We start from the raw sequence: 15,473 nt of genomic DNA, 5'->3' as shown, positions 1-15,473 counted from the left end.
GCCTACTTGAGAGAGGAGAGGGTGGTCGGCTGCGTTTTAAGTGTGATGGGAAAGATCCACAAGCCTTTACCGCTGGTCCACATGCATGTGAATTAACTTGTCAAAGGATAAACAGAGAGATATAATTGGTGACAGACAAGCCACCAAGGAAGGAATTCTAGGTAAATGAGCAGAGTGTTTTTGACAGGGCTGAATCAGACAAAATGTTCGATAACAACACAAACAGTCCTTTCACATGCCTTATTTGTCCAGATTTGAGCTTAAACGACATACATATTTCAACAAACACTACGCTGAAAACAATTAGGAAACAATGTTCAGTAACACTTTAGTTTAGGGTCCAATTCTCACTATATACAAGTTGTTTATTAGCATGCATTTTACTAGGATATTGGCGGTTTATTAGTACTTAATAAAGCACATATTAAAGCCTTATTCTGCGTGACGATATTCTACATCCCTTAATCCTACCAAATTCCTACCTTACTAACTATTAATAAGCAGTTATTAGGAGTACATTGAGGCAAAAGTCGTAGTTAATACTGAGAATTGGACCCTAATCTAAAGTGTGACCCAATTTTCATTCAGAAATTGCAAATACATTTCACAAATACTTACAAAGAAACTGCAAGTAGTACATTGAATTAAAATTGGCATTTAGAAAGACTGAAATAGTATTTTCTTGTAAAACGTGCTCTAATAATCTGTTTGATTTACAACTACAAACAATTTAAAATAAAAAAGCAAGATCAATGTATTTATGACTAAGCAAATTATGTTCTTAATCTGAATAACACAATGCTTTGTTAGACTGTTAAAACAGGGATCTTTCTTTAAAAAGAAAGAAAGAAAGTTACAAATTAGTTAATTCTGTAATAGTACATACTCTAAAAGCCCAACCACAATGGAAAAAGCTTATCCATCACGGTCAAATCAAATCCCCCAGTGACTCCAATAAACATCTTTGGCTGGTAAAACAATTCAATCAACATCAACTGAAACATTTGTAACTCATTAGAAGAGAAGGTTTCCATGGTGCCTGATTGAACTTTTGACTGAATAGGAGAGCTAGACGAGTTTGTTTGAATCCGGCTGGGTGACCCTCTGTTTGCTGTGCAGCTTTACATTCCCACAATCCTTCCCATGCGCCATCCTCCACTTTGATACAGCGGCATAGCAACCGTGAAGACTGGCATTTTAGTGACAGAGACACAAGAGAGGCAAACACAAGATACAAGAATCTGCTACAGACAATTCTCAGTTCTCTTGCTCCCTCTTTCTCTCTTATACCAGGGTCATTTTTGTTTCTTACGACGTTAACTTTCCAAATCTTAATTTTTTTTAAAAACGGCATTACAACCTTTTTCACATTTGAGTCAGTAATCACTCAGGCAAGTCTGAACCACAATAATCCATCTCTGAAAGTGCTGTTAATAGTTGCACAAGCTTATTTCATTGAAGATCTATTGATTTTTGCTCTGTGCATAAAATACTGTGGCCATAAATGTTTTATTTGCTATTAATAGTTGTTTCAAAATCTATTAACACTCATTCCTGAGAGGTTAACTTGTCGTAAAAGCCAGATCAATGCTTTCTTGTCTTGCGTGAGGCCGAGGAACCATTAAAACAGGACTGACTGTTACTTTGTCATAAATCATCTTTACTACGGCTTGTGACCTGGTTTCTTCTGCTTCATCGATGACAAATAGTTATTGGCATGACAGAGAGAAAAAAACATATTGTCAAATATTTATGAATCTGTCATGCTCAATGCTATGCTAGCATTGGTGGGAATTTGGATGAATTTAGACGTCCAAACGCAGGCCGCATTGTGACACCTGCTATTTGCTTAGATGTTTCTGTTGGCTAATAGATATTCCAAAAAACGCAAAGTAATGAAAATGACCTCGTTAACACAGCAAAAGGTTCATTTAAAAAGCGGTACAAGCTTAAATATACATGCTCTCCTCTCTGCTCTGAAAACAGCCCGGGGAGACTGATTCATAAAGACGTTAACCTGGCGATGACAGATAGCAGATCTAAGAGAGAGACACCTAATCCTTACATTCTTTTTTCTGTCTGTTCACATTACCAAGTATATCAAAGAAACACTATGAAGATCAAATTTAGAGCAACACGTGCAATTAAAATCACATAATTTAAAGGTTAATACTGACTAAATGAACAGGTTTACACTGCCATTCAAAAGTTTGGGGTCAGTAAGATTGTTCATATGTTTTTGAAAGAAAACTCGTGCTCACCAAGGTTGCATTTATTTGATAAAAAATACAGTAAAAAAAGTAATATTGTGAAATATTATAAAAATTTAAAATAACTAATATATTTGAATATATAATTTATTCTTGTGATGGCAAAGCTGAATTTTCAGCAACATTCCTCCAGTCTTCAGTGTCACATGATCCTCCAGAAATCATTCTAATACGCTGATTTGCTGCTCAAAAAAAAACTCTTATCGGTGTTGCTGCTTAATTTTTTTTATTCTTTATTTGATGAATAGAAAGTTTGAAAGACAACCATTTATTTGAAGTAGAACTTGGTTCTACTTCAAGTTCTTATAATGTCCTTGGTAACATTATAAACATTATAAAAGTATTTACTGTTCATTTTGATCAATTTGATGCATTCTGGCTGAATGAAAGTATTAATTTCTCTCTTTCTTTCAATAAACATAAACAAACAAAACATCATACCGACCCCAAACCTTTGAACAGTAGTGTATCACAACTTACACTGCTTTTGAAGGTAACACCACCCTTGCTATAAAACTCTTATCCTTCATAGGCTGTTATTTTTTATTACATGTACTGATCCAAATTGATTCCCATCCACAAGGTGACCCTAAAAAAAAGCCTGACACCTGAATGGCCCTGTGATACGGGTGTAGATGAACTACGAGCGAGTGTTATTATGAGACACTTCAAATGACTGATGGATCAAGTCAAGTGACAGAGACTGGAGCAGGATATTGTGGGTAATTATCAAGATCCATAAAAAGTTAAATCGTACATCTGTCTAGAGATATTAATCAGGTTCAGTGACTTTCTTTTACTTGAGGACAAAATAGAGTAAAATAAAATCAACACTGATGTATCAATCTCTTGTGAAATACTACAATAACAGGTAAGACGAATAAAATCACAGATTATGCTTAAAATAAACTAAAAACGGGTCCAAATTCTAAGACATATATACTGTATTTAATATTGATAAAATATTAGCATCAGTACTATTGTGATATTCATAAGCTATATAATGGACAGCGAGACCAGGCTCTGTGCCAAAGTTAAGCCTCCATTTCTGTTCCATATGATATGGCATATGACACTAATGGACAGAAAATGACATAAATGCATTCACAGTTTGTTTCATGATGACAGGACCGAGAGTGAAACACACCGCAAGTGAATAAAACATGCGCAATCAGATAGATGCCAGCGACCGAACGGAGGTAAGCAGACCAGGTTGAAAGAGTTCAAATGAACAGACGTGATGCGACTTCTGTGGATTAAATACAAATCATAAATTTTAATAGTAGACTTTGGTTTTACTTCATTTACTAAGTGCAGCATTACCTCATGCTCTCGTCCTCACAATGGATTTTCGATAAATCTCGGCACGCTCTAAATGATGGAGGGCTCTACATATCACAAAAATATGACAGCACTTATTAGCCTTTGAGAAGTTATTGATCGGACAGTTTTGATTAATATTTTACGGCCTTCTGTAGCTTTGGTGCCCAGAGACAGTGGTGAGGATTGGGCAAAGTTGCCAGTCCTTAAGCACAGATGGTCCACAGCTTTTAAAACTACTTTTCTGAAACAATAAATAATACACCCCTCTTAAACTCACTCAAGATGACAACTTCTTCAGACAGTACTTTTGATAATACACTTTCAGTAACTTATGAATAGAGAATTATTGATTTTGATTTCTCCCTAAAAGAATCAACACAGACCTGAAGAACAAAGCTGATGTTGTCTTAGCAAAGTAGTGTACTTTAAAAGTAAGTACATTAAATGAAAATAGTTGTATTTTTAAATATCCACAACTGATCAAAAGTAAAATTTGTAAAGAAAATAATAATTTTATCCAGCATTGATTAATTAAATTGATCAAAAGTGACAGAGGACTTTTATGTTACAAAAGATTTGTAATAAAGATTTGATTTTTTATTTGTCAAATAATCCTTGAAAAAAACCTGTATCACAATTTCCACAAAAATATTAAGCAGCACAACTGTTTTCAATATGGATAATAATAAGAAATGTGTCTTGAGCATCAAATCAGCATATTAAAATGATTTCTGAAAAATCATGCGACACATGTGGAGTAATGATGCTGAAAATTCAGCTTTGCCATCACAGGAATAAATGACATTTTAAAATATATTGAAATAAAAAAACAGTTATTCTAAAAGGGAATAATATATCACAATATTAATGTTTTTTGCTGTATTTATCAAATAAATGCAGTCTTGCGAGACTAGTAGTGTACCTGATGTTCTTCAGCTGTTAGTGCTTAACATCCATTCTTCTGTGGAGGTGAGAGGTCATCCAGTTTAGAGTATTTTGTCCTGCACTCTGATCCATGGGAATATGGCTAGAAAAAAGATTATGAAATAGAAACAAATCTTATTAGTGATCAGTAAGCAAGAATTAGGACTAATTCTTGTACACATTTCCCCTAAAATCCTCTTTTGTCAGTCGTTTTGTTCATGGGCTTCGCGCTGCTCCTTTTCACAAGTTCTTTTAATGACTTCAAATTCCTGCTGATGTCAGAGCGCGTATTTTAACGTTGTGCCTCACTGAGCCGTTCACACGGTCAAAACCACAAGGATCAAAATGAGTAGCCATAATGCATTATATATTTCTGATAACAAGATCAAAAAGTCACATCAAGATCATAAAGTCCAGCTGAAAATTAAGCTAATTAGCCCTAGTGTGCTCAAAACACAATGTTTTTAAAGCACGCTACTCAGCACAGCTATTGTGAGCATGTTGCAATTATAACTGCGTCTGTGAATGAGGCCGCCTTGTCTAATCACGTTTTAAGTAGCTTTGTGCAAAATGTGATCCCAACTAAGCAATTCCCTTTAACAATTCGCCATTGTAACATATTTTAATGTCATGCATAGTCCCTTTTCTAACAGGCTGAGACAAATCATGCAAATATTACAAAACATTAAGGAGGTTCTATCCAAATCATGTTGCTCGGATTGCTTTATCACTTCTCTTTGGCATCCTTTTTAAGACGTGCATTCAAACAATAAATAGGGGGCATGGTCGTGATTCTGACTAATTCAGCAATCATTTTGGAGGCAGGCTCATTTATGTAGCTAAGAAGACAGAAGCTTTTAACTGCATTCTTTATCGTTTATTACATTTGTATTTTGTAGCCCTGAGGTCACGTCTGAAAACCGCAACCATCGATCCCCTGAGATTCCCTCTTGAACATTGAAAACATCCTTTCTGTAACACATTTTGTTCAGCAGTCTAAACATTAGACACCCTTTAGGAACTATATTGTTTGATCCTAAATGATTTTTCACCATTGTTCCATATTATTACCATTATTACTAGACCACAATACAATATATCAAGGAAATGTTTCACACTGTGAAGATGGTTATCGGGAGTGTTTGGGAATGAATCATCCCTGACAGATCTTTAAACATGCACACTCAGTTTTTCCTTATGAACCCATAAAATAATTATATTAACTGCAAATTTTGCTTTGCTGTTGTTTTTGTTGGCTTGACTCTGCAAAACAGTAGCTCACTACCACATGAAATTATTCCAAGGAAAAGTGATCTCGAGGCAGACATCTCACCATGCAAATATTATACCTTACATAACCTAAGTCAGATTCTCAACCTTCTTGACCCAAAGATCACCCATTGTCCGACACAAGCAACCCAAATTATAGGATATAAAAGATACTTTCACTATTTCTGTTACATTGGAGTTCTCTTTCATAGGTTCACTCAACGCTGCGTAGCGATGACGCCATGGGAAACGCATTTGGGGCGGTGCTGATTGTCTGAACCGTATAGAATCACCAATTTATTGGCTGAGGACGCATGCGCCACCTCAGCAGCACTACGTCACTCAGTCTTGATATAGTGAACGCGCCATCTGCTCCCCAGATTTTCTTCTTTAGAAGCGGTTTAGCTGGCCGGTGCTAGTTAAGCGATTTAGTTTGGGATATTCTCTCTTTGAGCTTCGGCGACCGCATATAGTGTACAAACCTTCTGTCTGCAGGTTTGGTGAGGCACTTCATGAAATCGAGGCTTGGGATCGGATGTTGAGCACGAGGCTATGAACAGTGAGCACCACCTCCGATCTCTTGGTCTCAGGCTGAATGCACAGAAGAATGTTTTAACACCTTCTCAGCAGACCGTTTTCTTTGGTGTCCTGGTCGATTCTCTCTCAATGCAGGCCTGCTTGGCCCCTGCTCGAGTTTCCGTCTGCTGAGAGTGTCGCACAGTTGTCTTCGTGCTCTCTGGAGGGGGAAAGACCCTTTCTTTTTGCTTCAAGAAGTCAAGATGGGCGCGGTCTGCCGCCGTCAGGTTATCACGACAGACACCTCCCTGACTGGTTTGGGTGCTGTCTTCGAGGGCAGACCGGCTTAAAACGGTGTTTGGACGGGCGAGCTTCTCTCGTGCACACAAACTGCCTAGAGTTGTGAGCCATCTCTCTGGCTCTGGATCACTTCCTTCCCTGCCGGGCTGTCATTTTATTGTCAGGATGGACAACATGACAGTGGTGTCCCACATAAATCAACAGAGGTTCGCGGTCGTGTACCCTGAACAAGCATGCACACCGCCTCCTCCTTGGGGCTCAAGACAGGTTCCTTTCGTTGACAGCAGTTCACGTTCCAGGAGCCTTAAACCTTACAGGAGAACTTCCTGTCGAGACGAGTGGATGCTGCAGATTTGGAGCCTTTTCGGCAAGGCGGTAGGTGGACCTCTTTGTGTTGCAAGACTCGACTCCGCGCCCCCTGTGGTTCTCCCTGTCTCATCCAGTGCCTCTGGGTATAGATGCCTTTACTCATCCATGGCCAGATTTTTAATGTTTGGGAGACCATTGATAACGCTCATGCACCTAATATTAGATGGCTGTTTTTTCTAAGTGATCGTCTATGGTGATAGTGATAAGTCTTTGAGTCTTGGTGTACGGCTCGTGCAGTGGATCCAGTCAGCTGCCCAGTTGGTTCAGTGCTGGAATTCCTGCGTGATAAGTTTGCAGCCAGAGCAGCTGCGATAGGGTTTACTGCGTGGCTATCGCTGCATGTCGGAAGTCAGACAAGGTCCCCTTAGGTAGACTCCGTCTGGTCTCTTCGTTTATGCGTGGAGTTAGACGATTGAAGCCTGCGCGTCCTGCTAGTTCCCCCACCTGGAATTTGTCAGTTGTTTTGGAGGGGTTATGTTATTGGAACGTCCTTTGAACCTTTGAAGTCAGTTCCTAACTGGATTCTCACAGTCAAGTTGGCGCTTTGGTTAGCATTAGCTTCTCTCAAGCGTGTGGGGGATCTGCAGGCTTTTTCTGTGAGTGGGACTTGCATGGAGTTTGCCCCGGGTCTTGTGAAGGTGTTTCTGCGACCCTGGCCTGGTTATGCCCCCAAAGTTTTGTTCACGTCATTTAGCCATTTGCTTTGCCCTGTTTGGGCTTTAAAGGACAAGTTTGGTATTTTACACTTAAAGCCCTGTTTACAGATCGTATCTGATGAAATAGAACGGTTAAGATTAAAATTTGGACACATGCTGCTGTCGCGAGAATTTTAGGTTTATTTAGCTTTTGTGGACCTATTTTGCCAAACGTGTCACACCCGTGATTCTTCCGTTGAGAGCTTGAATAATAGACACTCCAGCGGCGGAATAATACCGCACCTCACACAGCACATTCAATACAAGTCATGGAGTTGGACAAAAACTACGATAAAACCTGTTGGAATGCATCTTTTTCAGCGATTTTTTTTGGAACCGTATCAGTGAACACCCCTGACCACTCGGTGAGTTTCACGTCTTTGTAAACGAAAGTTTAATGTGTTTTAGGAAGGAATCTTCCAGTGCACATAGACAACCATTGTGGGGGTGAGGGGGGAAAGCGATATAAACCTAAAATTCTCGCGACAGCAGCATCTGTCCAAAGTTTAATCTTAACCGTTCTATTTCATCAGATACGATCTGTAAACAGGGCTTTAAGTGTAAAATACCGAACTTGTCCTTTAAAGGATTAGTTCACTTTTAAAATGAAAATTATACTCACCCTTAAGTTGTTTCAAACCTGTATGAATTTCTTTCCTCTGCTGAACACAAAGGAAGATATTTAGAAGAATGTCAGTAACCAAACAGTTTTTGGTTCCCATTGACTTCCATAGTAGGAAAAAAATATACTATGGAAGTCAATGGGAACCAAAAACTGTCTGGTTACTGACATTCTTCTAAATATCTTCCTTTGTGTTCAGCAGAGGAAAGAAATTCATACAGGTTTGAAACAACTTAAGGGTGAGTATATGATGACAGAATTTTCATTTTAAAAGTGAACTAATCCTTTAAGGTGTATGTGGACCGCTTTGGCCAGTGGCGCAAGTCCTCTCAGTTGTTTGTATGCTTATTCACATTTAAACATTGATCAGCAAACATAATCAGAAGCCTAACCGAACCTGCTTGACGCAAGAGAACAAATCTCATTGGTTCTTGTGGAAGCTCAAACGTGCTGGGTAACACATGAGAATGAACCTCATTGGTCCTCGTGGAAGCTCAAACATGCGGCATAAACATTAACCTAATTAACCTAATTGGCTCTCGCAAATTTAAGCGAACATGCTTGAGCTTCCATTTACCACAACTGATGTGTGAGTTGATGGATGTTTATAAGTGAATCAAAGCCTTAATTCAATAATTTAATCATACAAAGCGAGCGTGTCCCTTCAGAAGATTTGGACTAAACTGCTTAATTTATATGGATTAGTTTTTTTTATCTCTTTTCGAACTGATCGAACTTTTTGAAGATTCAAATTGACAGTTGCATAGCTGTCTCTGGACAGTACAGAAAGCTCTCAGACTTCATCAAAAAGATCTTCATTTGTGTTCCGAAGATGAACGAAAGTCTTACGGGTTTAGAAGGAAATGATGGTGAGTAATTAATGACAGGTAATATTTAATGATCTTTGGATGATCTATCCTTTTAAGGATAATCAAAGGACAAAAGAAGAAAAAAGCTTCATAAAAAGATGCCATTAAACAAATATTTAAAATATAGGCTACTGTCTTAATGTTCTTTCTACATTAATCCGGAGATTAAATGTGAAATTATTACAATATAAAAATATTAAAAACCTAATGTTAGGTGCGATTAATTACAGAAAATGTGAGATTAATTAGTAAAAAAAAATTAATCGACTGACAGCACTAGTTAATTTATTTACAGTATTAGCATGTGGTGAAAACCTAAACTGTAGGTTTGTGATATATAGTAACCATACAAGTAGGCAGGCACTGTTCAATCAAACTGCACAGGACTAAAATGCATGACATCTTTGGTACCAAACCTCTACTGAATTCACTATTGGTGTAAAAAAGCAAAAGCATCACACCGCAAAGGCTTAACGCATTGGTTTAACCTCAAACGGGAGAATTTCTAGCATTCCTCCTCCAGTTGTAATCTTCTTTCATAGTTGCTTGTAATTAGACTGAAAACACAGTATTAATCTGGAGAGGTCAGGAGATCTGTAGCTAATTTTCTTTGCCAGAAGTAAAAGCATACACCGAAAAAAAAAAAAAAAGTGTTTCAACCCAAAACATATACATTAGGGATTAATCAATACCAACTCACAACACACTTTGTATTAGGGCCTCAATTTCAAATACTGTTCTTTTAACTTTCTATTCATCAAATAATTGTGAACAGAATGCATCACGGAATGTATCACATCTGTTTTCAACAATGATAATAATGTTTCTTAAGCATCAAATCAACCATTTAGAATTATTTCTGAAGGATCATCAATATCAGAATATACATACTTAAATGTTTTTAAAAAACAACAACATTAGATAATTTGCGTTTATTTGTCTGTCACAATTTGAAGCAGCTACCCTAAGAGAGACAGGATTCAGGGCTGGCAGGATTGAGCATTCACACTCATTATCTTGGGCCTTATCGATCCTGTCTGTCTTTGCCACCTCACAGGATCCTTCCCCTCACCTTGTGGAATTACCCATCACTTTGTGCCAGTTGCCATAGCGACAGACCATTGATCCACTCCACACCCGAGGTACTGATTGATAAAAATGGCAGCTAATGGAAAGTCTACTCTTTTATAAACGAAACCGACCACCGTATTTTGCTCATCCATCCTTCTGCTCTGTGAATTATTAGAATACCATGGAAGTTTAGGTAAAAAAAAGAAAAGAAAAAAACACACAAAATTAACAAGATTGTCAAATTTAATGGAGGTAAAGGAACAAGAGCAAGTGTCAATTCAATTAAACTTCTCTGTGCCTTGACCACAGACCGAATCTACACTGTAAAAAATGATATGATCAGTAAGGTACAACATGTTTTTCACATTGCTTTAAATAAATCAAAATAAGTTTGTCAACTGTTTTTATGGTATAGAAGATTCAGCCCATTTTTAAGTCAGTTTAATGTAATTTAATTTGAATCGAGCTCACCTCTGTCTCCATTTAATTTAGCAAAGGAAGGTCTGAAAGCAAGTGCTGTACAATACGCACTGAATGTGAAGGACACTGTGGTCAAGTTTATTTATCAAAAGGTCCTTTTAATTATTGCAGGAAGGGAGCGACAGAATATCCAGTGGAACAAAACCTCTGTTCATTGTTGAGCGTAAAAAAAAGACAAAATTTGCGGCAAAGAGGCCTACTGTTTCTTGAGGTTTTCATTCGGTTCACATTCTAAGTATAGATTGCCCGTTGTCTCACCAACTAATTAGGGAGTATTGGACACATTTGTCTAAAAGTCCACTATGGGCTGCCAAGCAGTGTTCTCAATTACTGAGACATGTGAATATGGTAACTGCTTTCCTGTACAAACCTCAACTCCAGGAACCTCATGCCTGAGAGGAAATTCTCAGATAGCACCTCAATAGTATTTGATTGTATTCTTCATTTAATAAACCATGAAAGGATGGAAACGGGAGGCGGCGTAGAATATATATTTTTTTCTTCAAGAAGGAACATTTCTTTATGTAAAAATCCTGACATAGATAAAGACAGCCTCATAATTTTGTTTTGTATCGTCAATCGTATATGATCACATACCAACATGTAACTCGTATTTCACCATTATTCTTGTGTTCTTATGAAAACATGCAAATAAAGTGACAAAGCAAATCTAATTTAGGACTAAGAAAATGGTAGGATAATGCAGTAGTTCCGGGTCATCTCTGCCCATAATTTATGTTACTGAGTCACCCGAGCGATCCTGGTAGGAAGATGAGTGAATTAGAGGGCTTTATTGGCATTAGAGCATTCATTATTGGTAAGATCCGCTTTGGCAGAGAGAACAGTGAGTCTGTGTGCCAGGTGAATAAATTAATTGATATTATGTTGATTCACCAACAGAAATTCAGTTTCAGTGCTTCCATTTCACAAACATACTGCAACTCTAGAGGAAATCACTTATTAGGAACTCATTAGTTAATGGTTTTTAATGCTAGTTAGGTCAGTATTTCAGATTTTTACATACCGTGCCAATTTTTTCACTGGCTTCATGACAAAATATAGTTGTAATCAAAATTATTCAACCCCCATTGCAATTTATTGGCAAAATATACAGACTTTCAGTTTTCCCCAAATTCAACTAAATGCAACTTTTGATGTCTTCTGGAGTCTGAAAATTATTCAACCCCTTCATGGCAAGCATATTCAGTACTTAGTAGAACACCCTTTTGCTGTTATGACCTGTTGCAAACGAGATGTATAACCAGCATTTCTGAGGAATTTGAGCCTATTCCTCATAAGCAATGGCCTCCAGCTCAGTAATATTCTTGGGTTTGCGTGCTGCAACCTCCTTCTTCAAATCCCACCAAAGATTTTCTATGGGGTTCAAGTCAGGACTGTGATACTACTGTAGAATCTTCCAGGACTTCTTCTGAAACCAAGCCTTGGTGGAATTTGAGGCATGCTTGGGATCATTGTCCTGTTGGAAGGTCCAATGATGCCCAAGCTTCAGCTTCCTCACTGATGGCCTGACAATTTATCCTAGGATTTGCTGATACTTCAATGAATCCATCTTGCCTTCCACACGCTGCATATCATTATCACTGGCATGAGTTTACGCACCTTACTGTGCAAGCTGAAACCTCAGTGCCTGTTTCCACCAAGTCTTGCTGCAGGTCTTCTGCCGTCACTCGAGGGTTTTTCTGAACATGCCTTCTCAGAAATCTGGTTGCAGCCTTTAATGGCTTCCTTTTTCTACCTTGGCCAGGTAGTGTAACCACTGTTCCTTTAACTTTGAACTTGTGAACAATGCTTCCAACGGTGTCTCTAGGAACATTTTGTACCTTCACTATCTTTTTGTATCTTTTGTTTGTGAAGGGTGATAATATCTTCTTTTTGGACCATACTTTTGACCATATTTCTAACATGCAGTCAATCATGACACTCAACAAACCTAGCCAGTTCAAATATTTAATGTGTTCTGGTGCAACTAATGAAGCCCTTGATTAGTTGCATCAGGTGTTTGAGACAACACCTTTTTTGCAGATTTGTGCTGTTGTGAGGGATTCTATTCAGAGGGTTGAATAATTTTGAGACTGCAGAAGTCTTTAAAAGTTGCATTTTCAGTTACATTTGGGGAAACCACTTGAAACATTTGTTGTGTTGTTGAGCTATTTCAATCACTTTGATTTGTTCATTACAAACAGCTGAAAGTCTGTAAATTTGGCAAATAAACCAGATTTGCAATGGGGGTTGTCTGTCTGAAATAAATTTATATTTTCCATTAAAATTACTTTAATTTATTTATTTATACACCTAACAGCTGAAAATGATACTGCTTTGTAACTTCTAGAAATTCATACACATTTTTTGCTGGAATACAATGCTATACAATGCAAACCATTACTGAATGTTTATACAATTTCAAACTTATTATGATGATTCCAATACAAAACCTTCTCTATGTTAACCGATAATGGGACTATAATGGGATAATATACTGTAGACTAAATTGATCCAATAGTAAAGCATTTAAACTAAAACAAATAATTTTAAATGCTAAACGTAAATAGGCAACACTTAGGCAAATAGGCAACTATTTAACCAAATTAATATACAATTTTATTGCACAGTATATGGATATTCACTTTAAGATTTGCTAAAGATTACATTTAATAGTCTTATTACATTATTAGTCTTTTTAAAATATTAACTTTAAGTGTGTGTTAGATGACAGCAAAGGTAATCTAAAAGCAGAACTAGCTGTAATGAGCATGCACAAATAAATATCCAAAATGTATCAGTCACTCTGTCAGTCAACACTGGCCAATAATTGATATGGTACAGATATATGCCTACTGTTAACTGTCCCAAAACTCTTTCACAGTGGCCCCTCCTTATCCATACCTAACACAGATAGAGGACTGTTCATTAAAATGTGGTTGGTACTGAATGTTTGTAGATGATGGAATAAAAAGAAAGCAACTCAAAACTTCATATAGTTAAGAAAGAAATCATCCATGGGTTCAAGTCACGCAACCTTGCAAAATGAGGATGAAAATCTCAGAGCATTACTATGAGAATGACATTGCTTTGTCGCTTTGCTCTGCAACATTCAAGAGATCCCAGTATAACTCTGTAACCATTGTCAGAAACCACTACAAGTCTCACAACCAGATATTGGAAGGCCATAACATTTACAAGGGTCCGTCAAAACTTAAAAAGGAGGCCTCCCATTAGTAAAGCCAGGTATTTCCTGTGGATGTGAATGGCCTTTTGGCCGACAAGAATAAACCATACCTATCTGAAACAGCTTAACTGGTCCAGTGACCCATCTGTCCACAGGTATTTTAAAGGACTAAAAAGACTGGTTCAAGTATGTCTTTCAGACCTGACCAGATGGATGGTCGGCACTGAGAATTTACAAAAAAACATGAAACAACTAAAACTGAGGCACGGCTAAAAAATCCAGTATTTTCAAAGGCTATAAGGTTGAATACTCCACTTACTGATTTCAACAGTTATTATAGCAAACTTCCAATCCTTGTTCGTGTTTAAGCATTATGTGATGCAGAAAAATGTAAATACTATACAGCGCAATGCAATTTGGTTTCAGAAACAGGTAACAACATAGCATATATATCCAGTATAGTCAACATTTGAAGTGGATCAAAACCTTTAATCAAAGTTGTACATGAATTTTGAACAACACCCATTCTTGTCTAAGGACAACTTTGATTAACTTTTTTTGATCCACTTCAATTGTTGACTACTGTATATACACATTATTTGCAGAAAATAAGAGGGATCATAAAAAGTGCATGTTATTTATTATTTCGTACTGTCCTGAATAAGCTGTTTAACATAACAGATGTTGACATATAGTCCACATAACAAAAAAATCACTGAATTTACACAAATTAATAATTCAAAAGTTGGCATACCCTTGAATCTTAATACTCTGAATTGTTAACTGGATGATCAACGACTTTATGTTTTGTTTTGTGGTTGTTCATGAGTTCATTGTTTGACCTGAACAGTTAAACTGGCAAATGTTCTTCAGAAAAATCCTCCATGCAGGTACCGCAAATTTTTCAGTTTTCCAGCATCTTTTGCATATTTGAACCCTTTCCAGCAGTGAATGTAATGACTTTGAGATACATTTTTCCCACTGACGACAACTGAGGGACTATATACAAATTACAATATACTACTAAAAAGGGTGAAAACATTCACTGATGCTCCAGAAGGAAACACGTTGCATTTAGAACCAGGGTGTAAAAAACATTTTGAATTTGAAGATCAGGGTAAATTGTACTTTTTTTTGTCTTTTGGGAAACATGTATCTTCTGTAGCTTATGAAGGGCAGTACTAAATGAAACAAAAAAAATATCTTTAAACAAAATAAGAAAATTGTACACATCTTCATCCTGTTCAAAAGTTTTCACCCCCAGCTCTTAATGCATCATGTTTCCTTCTGGAGCATCAGTGATCGCTTTCACCTTCAGTAATAGTCATGTATGAGTCCCTCAGTTGTCCTCAGTATGAAAATATGGATCTCAAAATCATAGTCACTGCTGGAAAGGGTGAACCACCATCAAAAAAAAAAAAGTGGTGGAACATCCAGTTAACGAGACAGTATCAAGAATCAAATGTAAACTTTGGAATGGGGTAATTTTTATAAAAGCAACTTTTATTTTGTATTGTGGACTATATGTAAATGTATTCTATGTAAAATATCTTATTCAGGACAATACTAAATAAAATA

The 15,473-nt window shown here is 37.1% G+C and overlaps 1 protein-coding gene across 9 annotated transcripts in view; it reads right to left on the bottom strand.

Moving 5' to 3' along the window:
* LOC306998146 (dnaJ homolog subfamily B member 6-like) overlaps positions 1-15,473 on the bottom strand; it is a 69,275-nt gene that overhangs the window by 16,684 nt on the left and 37,118 nt on the right. For 7 of the 9 annotated variants that reach the window (XM_079611985.1, XM_079611982.1, XM_079611973.1 and 4 more), the window contains one exon: positions 4,516-4,620. The gene's annotated coding sequence lies outside the window, so the exon portion shown is untranslated. Of the gene's footprint in view, positions 1-2,473; positions 2,486-4,515; positions 4,621-15,473 lie in introns of those variants that run through there. The other 2 variants (XM_079611984.1, XM_079611978.1) reach the window with 1 other exon arrangement.

Source organism: Phoxinus phoxinus, assembly GCF_949152265.1.
Source record: "Phoxinus phoxinus genome assembly, chromosome: 5".
NCBI classification, from domain to species: Eukaryota; Metazoa; Chordata; class Actinopteri; order Cypriniformes; family Leuciscidae; genus Phoxinus; species Phoxinus phoxinus.
The sequence above is the reverse complement of the archived record's forward strand: the minus strand, read 5'-3'. Positions and strand labels throughout refer to the sequence as shown.